Here is a 7,550-nt window from a genome sequence, read left to right on the forward strand (position 1 = left end):
GCCAATGAAAAGTTGTGAAATCATGTCATCTGATTTTCACGTATATCCATTTGGTGTCAAAGCTGTCAATCACGGCGCTTATTTCCCGCCTGGTGGAAGCATCTCGCCGGTCTCGGAAGAACGAACTCCCGAGGACGGGAGGACGCGAGTCCGGTAATATTGCAAATGGAACAGCAGAGTACTTGAGGTCGTCATTCAGTCTAACCAATACCATGTAAGTGTATTGATTCATTGTCCCTTCATAGTTTGCAAGAGAAATTTATAAAATGTATAATTAATATTAACTAAACTAAGCGTATTTAATTAATAAACTAAGACGTAGGCTATTTAATAAACTGAGTGTATTCATCTGTAAATATGCGCAAAAAACGCAACTTGGCCATTCTAATTAATGATCGGAAGAACGCGTATCGAGCTCCGTTACTGTAAAATATGCACGTATGTCCATTTAAACTTAATTTTGGTCAAATGTGGATTATATCATTACACTGGCAAGAATATGGTTACATGTAGCGTTGTCATACTCGGTACGACATCTTTACATTAAACTGCTTTTGAAATACAGTGTTTTTTTCACTTCCTGAAAAGTAACCGTTTTGGACATACGTTTCATCGGGCAGTGACGAAATATATTCATAGATAATAATTTACTTATCAGTAATCAATTATTTTTTAAGATTTCAAGTGTTACTGATAAATTGAAACAAAAACTAATTAATAATTTCCACCTTGCACACAATGTTTTGATGGGAAAACACTGAAATACATCACTTCTGGTCAGCGTGTGACATGTGGTGTCGCAGAAGTTTAGTTTTTATGCATCCAAAGCTCAAATTGAATCCGATAGTTTCGGTTTTTTGGCCGTCATTTGTCATGTACAGTTGAAAGGTAAAAGTAACAAGCTGATATCAAATCAGACAAAGATGACCGACAAGCCGAATAAAGATGTTTGGAGGGCTGCATTTGGCCAGTTAACTAGCCCTGCTCTAAAGAATAGGAGCTTTCTCTACAGATCTTGTGTAGCTGGCAAAGTATAACCCAGCAGGCATCGTCTTGTACAGATAAAGGTGGTTTATTGGAGTACAATGCTGGTAGGAAACCAACACCCAGGAGGAGGAAAACCATTAGAAGCGAGTGCTGTAAAAATCTGTCGTAAAGATACTGTAAGTAGAGCTTTTCCACCTAAAAGGATGTAGCTTAGTTGGTTGTGCTACAGTAACAACGCCAAGGTCATGGATTTGTTTGCAAGTGAAAAGACATGCCGACAGAATACTACATGTGTATGCACATAGAGTATGCTAAATACAAATCATGTTGGATAAATGTGTCTACAAATGCATAAATGTGAAACTGAAGTGTAGTTATTGTCTTCCTATTTAAAACATCTGACTGGTGTTTGTGGGAATGTTATCAGCATTTCTGCAAAAACTATTTGTCTGCAATTTTATTTATGTTATAAATGAAGGATTCATGATTGAGGCAAATCATTCATATACATGAAATGACATAACCACAGATCTACATCTCTTCCATCGCATATGGTCAGTATACATCAGGTGTGCAAGTGAATATTGATCCTGTAAGTACCTTGAAAGCATTTTAATTTATTTTAGGCGTGCGATAACCACCTTGCTGTGCAGCTCAATTTCGCCTGCGATAGATCTCAGGTCTTGCAGGTGTATAGAAATGATTTTATGGTGTTGTTCTCTTCACAAGGACTTGCAGCACAAAGGCGTTAGATGCAGAAATTTATATAAATAACCGTGTTTGTATTTTTGGATCTTGATGGTGAATGACCGTCAGCATGACCATGGTTGGAAGGGATTTTGTGTCTAAGCAAGCAACACAAAACCAAAAATACAGTCACTTTTTATTACTGATTGTCTCCGATGCACCAGTGTAGCTATAGCTGTAAATAGGATGATGCAAACATGGTTTAATTTCATAGTTGGATTATATAAGTCTAACAGGAAATATACTGTATTTTTACAACATCTAATGTGAAATTTTATGGAGAGGAGCCAACCTAATAAAAGGTTTATTGATTGTATGTAAATTTACTCTCTCTCTCTCGCATGACTCTTATGATCATAAATCTTCCCTCACATCTCTCTAATCCAGATGGAAACCCAAATAAATCATTTGAAGTGAAGCATTGAGTGATATGCCGTCTTTGTGCACTCTTTATCATTAATTAGTCAGCATCACTGGGATGTTGTATCCCTCTTTTTGGATCGCCCATGGATATTTTACAATAAGTAAAACTTTATAAACCACAGTACAGTTGGGAATCTAGGCATCGCATCAACCTCTGTGTTTAATGTGATGGAATTCCCATCCATATCTAAACAAGTAAATAGCCATGATGCTGAATTCCCATAGCTAGCTAATGCATCTTTCATGATATTGATACGGTATGCAGAATAAAAAACATAAGCAAATATGTGATGATGGCTTCTTATGTTTGTCTATATTTTTGTTTGCTTGCTTGTTATTTGTTTATCATATCAAGTCTGCAGAAGTAAGTTGGTGTCATTAGTGAGTATGTACATGTACATATGAGTGTTTGTAAGAATACATATAGCCACGCATAGGTAGCTCCATTGCCCCTGTGGATTTCTTTATATCCATGGAAATATCCAGTGTAGAATATGGGAACACAGTAGTGCCATATGGTGTGATGTAAATAAACTTGTAGGACATTTTGAAGTCTGTTTGCATTCTGTTCTTGTTTTCTTTTTTGATTGGAATGGTGACATGGACATGCGGAGAGTAGGTGTAGGAAGTCCTACAGGATATTATTTTTTAAGCATATTTATGCATGTTCTTGAACAAAAGACTCGTAGTGTCATCCTATTTGGTTATTTGGTTGGTACCAGTGGCGGCTGGTGCCTTCTTTTTTTGAGGGCGCTCGATGCGAAGTTCGTCACAACATGTATTTAGTGTGTCGTGTGTGGTTCGTAATTTCAAAATATTTGTTCTGCGTTTTGAGAGATTGTGTGTGCATCACGTGTCATGCCAAAATAAGTACCTGCTGCAGACGCATCTAAAGGGTTTATGATAAAAGAGACTCTCGCGTTTGCCAGATACTCGCATTATCTCATGCGTAATCAGAGTTTATTGTTAAGGGAGTGTCTTGCGTGTATCGTGAGTGTCCCTTAATCATAAACGTTTTTGACGCGTCTACAGCAGGCACTTATTTTGACAAAACATGTGATGCACACAGGATCTCTCGACACCCAGGACACATATTTTGGAAAAGGGAACCACACACATGACACTCGGAACACTTATTTTGAATTTGCGCCCCTCAGATGAGAAGTCACGAGCCGCCACTGGTTCGTACAATCTTTTATCATTTTAGTAGTTTCACATAGACAGACCTTCATACCAGTTCTTTGAATGGCCAAGAACCGCCCAAGAGGCCATATGACTGACACGTAAAGCAACCAATCACGTTTCACATTGTACTGCAATTACAGACCAGTGTGCAACCATCATTACCACCACGAACGTATATAAAGTTTAGAACAAAGATGGCAAACACGTAAAAATATCTCTATTAGTCAGCTTTTTTCGTGCCTTGAGCACAAATGTCTTTTCTTGCCCATTGCACGGCTTTCTATTTCATGTATTGTTTTCTCACCCCCCCCCCTACTTTTAAATCATTGTCGCATGGGGTTGGGGTTACAGTTGGGGTTTGGGTTAGGATGTCTAAAAATGTAACAGAAAGTGATTCTATTACTAAGCGACAATGGTAAGAAAATAGGAAAAAAAAACTATGAGAAAACAATACATAACATGAAACGAAAAAGAAAGTTGTGCAATGAACACGAAAAACTATTTATAGAAATTTGTGTGGCTGACACAAAAAATAAATTTTTGCTTAAGGCACGAAAAAAAGCTGAATTTCGTGCCATGGACACGAATAAATTAACTCTTTCGTCGCCAGCATTTTTAAAAAAAAGTTGCCAGCCTGCGCCAGCGTTTTTCATGATTTTCACAAAAGTTTAATGCATTCCAGAAAATGTTCTTCTTTAAATATATAAACATTCAATATATCAAATGAAAGAACAGACCATCATCTTTAAAAAAAAAAATCTTTCATCCTACCTTCAGTAGTTCTTTTGTAATCAGCTTTTGAACATGGGTAGGTTTCTGCAAAAACACCACATTTTGAGCAAAAAGCAGAGATAATTCCATTTTTGTAACAGACTTTTCATAGAGATCCCATTCAGAGAGATCTTTAAAACAGACACAGACATGCAGCCGCTTGCCATGGGGCAATACTTCCGGGTTTAAAAAGTTGCGGAAAGACGGAAATCCTCGTCATTGGCAGGGAAGCGTTTTCTCTTGATTGACGAGATATCTGGTCAATGGCAGCGAAAGAGTTAATAAAATTTTGTGTGACTATAACATGATTTTCCATAAGATCAGTCTGGAAATCCTGTATAATTTAACCAATCAGAGGACAACTGAATCTGCTGAATATGTGCGCCATATGCATCAAATGTTCTTTTGCGTGACATCATTTCAGATGAATTGGGTAACTGAATCTGAGCAAATAATTAAAATAATTTTGTAGGTAAAATGTGTTATTATTTTTGATAACGGTGTCCAAAACCTTAGAAACCAGGCAGCTATAGGTGCACATTCAGATGCATTATGCTTATGATATCTCACAGCTGCAACATATGCCATGTTATGTCTTTAACAATCTCACTCACAGAATGAGTGTGACTGATAGAAAGACTTAAAATAGCATCAGGTGGAGCTGTTGAAATATATAAATTAATGAATTGTATAAATGTGATTATAAACGTGATTCAATTTTGATTAAGAAATAAGCATTGTAGTTTAATTATATCTCCAAATTACATTAAATGTCTAATTATATGTTTAATTATGTCAGTTCTTTCATCAAATATATTATTAGATCATTAGTCACATTATGAGGAATTGTATTTTTTTCATATAGATCAGTGTTTCTTATTTCCAGTCCCGGGCCCCCCTCCCAGAACATTTTAGATGTCTCTATATATAAAAACACCTGATTCAGTTCATCAGCTCATTGGTGTGTTAATTAATGAGCCTGATGAGTGAAATCAAGTGTTTCATATAAGGCTCTGTTTACACGTACATGGTTATTTTTAAAAACTGAGAGATTTACCTTCGTTTGTGCCCCTCGTTTACACGCAAACGGAGAACTCGCCCCTGAAACCGATTGTTTCTAAAAACTCCGGCCAGAGTGGAGATCTTGAAAATCTTCGGTTGCACGGTTGCATGTAAAGTGAGACAAACGGATGTTTAAGCAGGCAACGTCACAGAGTATGCGCCAGAGCTGGCACCTACGTCAAAAGTGCAACCTATGTTTACATGTGACTGCTACTCTGAATGCTTCCACATTTATCACATTTATGTTCGTGCAAACTCGTTTCGTGTGTTTGTATTTGCAAATACAGCGGCTCCATTATGTCGAGGAGCAGAGACGAGTGCTCGGAGGTCAGCAATTTTACGCGGGTTTGACTTCATGCGGCGCTGCAAGAACCGACGGACGGATGATGTCAAAGTACCGCGAGAGCGATTCGAAATTAGACCTCTACGTGTGATTCCTCAATTCGCTCTCGCGGTACGTTGACGTCATCAATCACCTACTGCAACAACTCCTCCCTCCAACATGAAGAACCAGTTCACGTCACCACCAGCGCTGCCGGTGATTGGCTTACGTGGGCTTGAGCGTCTCTTGACGGCAAATATGCACGGGAACGTGTAAATAAACACTTTTCTGAAAACTGACATGTGTGCACGATATTATTTTTAAAACCGGAGAGGTTGAAATGTCCGTTTATGAAAATAGCCGTCCACGTGTAAACATAGCCTAAGGAGACATCTAAAACGTTCTGGGAGGGGAGGGGGGTGAGGACTGGAATTGGCACTGATATAGATGGATGGGTGTTGCAAGTCTGCACTTTATGCACATGAATGTTACTTTATGTGGCTAGGTTAAAATAAAGCAATAAGCCCCGCGAAGCAGTGGGGTTACAGTGCATTTTATAACAGCTAAGGGCCGTTGTTAGGCATGATGAGAAGCGGAGTGACTAAAACCCCCTTAGCTGTTATAAAATGCACTGTAACCCCACTGCTTTGCGGGGATTATTGCTTTTATAAAACAGTTACTTCATATGCATAATGTTAGCAGGATTTCGTGAAATAAAACACAAATAAGTTGTAATTATATTGGTACAAATATTACTCTACCGCCAAACAAAGTAGTTCCTCAGAATCAAGTGTGGCTGCAACAGAACGCAGTTCCCAATCAACACAGACGCAGCAAAGACACAATGAAAATATGATTTAAGACTGTGGTGTTTATTTTATAAACCAACATTCTTCTAATTCATACATTAAGATTTATATCGTGCAACGGTTGATCAAATTGGAGGCATGCTTAACTCTTTCCCCGTCAGCGTTTTTTAAAGTTGCCACCCAGTTTTAGTTTAATGCCTTGCAGAAAAATTATCTAAACATAAAACGTTTTAGTGTTGAGTGAATGCGTCAGTGTTTAATTGGGTAAGACTGCCACCCAGTGGATAGCGGAAATATGAATTTGACTTAGAAACTCCTCAGGGAGAGTATTATCTTTACTGATGAGATGACTCCACAATATTTATTGACATTTATCTGGATATCATCATAACTGTGTAATTGTATACAAATTAAAAATATGATTAAAGACTGTGGTGTTAATTTTTTATAAATCAGTACGCAACAACACTTGCGCAGTGATACTTCTGTAATACGATCTGAACCGTGGGTTTACCGGGGTATTTTATCACGGCTTATCAAGCTTGCTTTTTGCAACATAGCCTCGAATATGACTCACAGAAGCGTTTAATAAAATTAAAACCCTACCATCAGCAGGTGACGCCACAAAACGTTTTCCTTGCATTGTTGGGTTTAATCCAGGCGCGGAGCTATGGGCGGGTTGACAGCTGGCCCGCCCAATCAGAAATGTAAAAAATACTACTCTGTATAGTTAGACATGTATACTACTTTATGTGGTGTAATTTATCTATTGCATGTTATGTTAAAAACAGTAAAATTATAAGTAAGCCTGATAACTATTTAAAAACTATTAAAGCAGTTGAATGTTGCGTTATAATGAAATATTCCCGAGCAGCTTTCAGCCATGATCACTTTGACAACTTTTTTTGCAAGCAAGTAGAAAACGTATTTTGAATAACAACACGTTACAAATATGTGCTGCGCGCTTTCCTCTCAATAACATAAACACACAACAAATATGACAGCGGGGTAAAAAATAGAAAGAAAACATCTGATCATAGTGATGTTGTTTGATATAGCGATATAGCAGCACTATAAGTCACGCCACGTTTATTGCTACACTTTATACAATATAGCCTATTGCTTTTAAGCAACAAATAGCCTATCATAACAACCTATAAGCCTACTGTGTAATTGAGACATTAATTTAAGAAATGCATTAAAGCAGAAAGACGTAGGCTGCGGAAATATAGTGGGTTCACTTC

This window comes from Misgurnus anguillicaudatus, chromosome 24 (assembly GCF_027580225.2).
Source record: "Misgurnus anguillicaudatus chromosome 24, ASM2758022v2, whole genome shotgun sequence".
Classification (NCBI taxonomy): domain Eukaryota; kingdom Metazoa; phylum Chordata; class Actinopteri; order Cypriniformes; family Cobitidae; genus Misgurnus; species Misgurnus anguillicaudatus.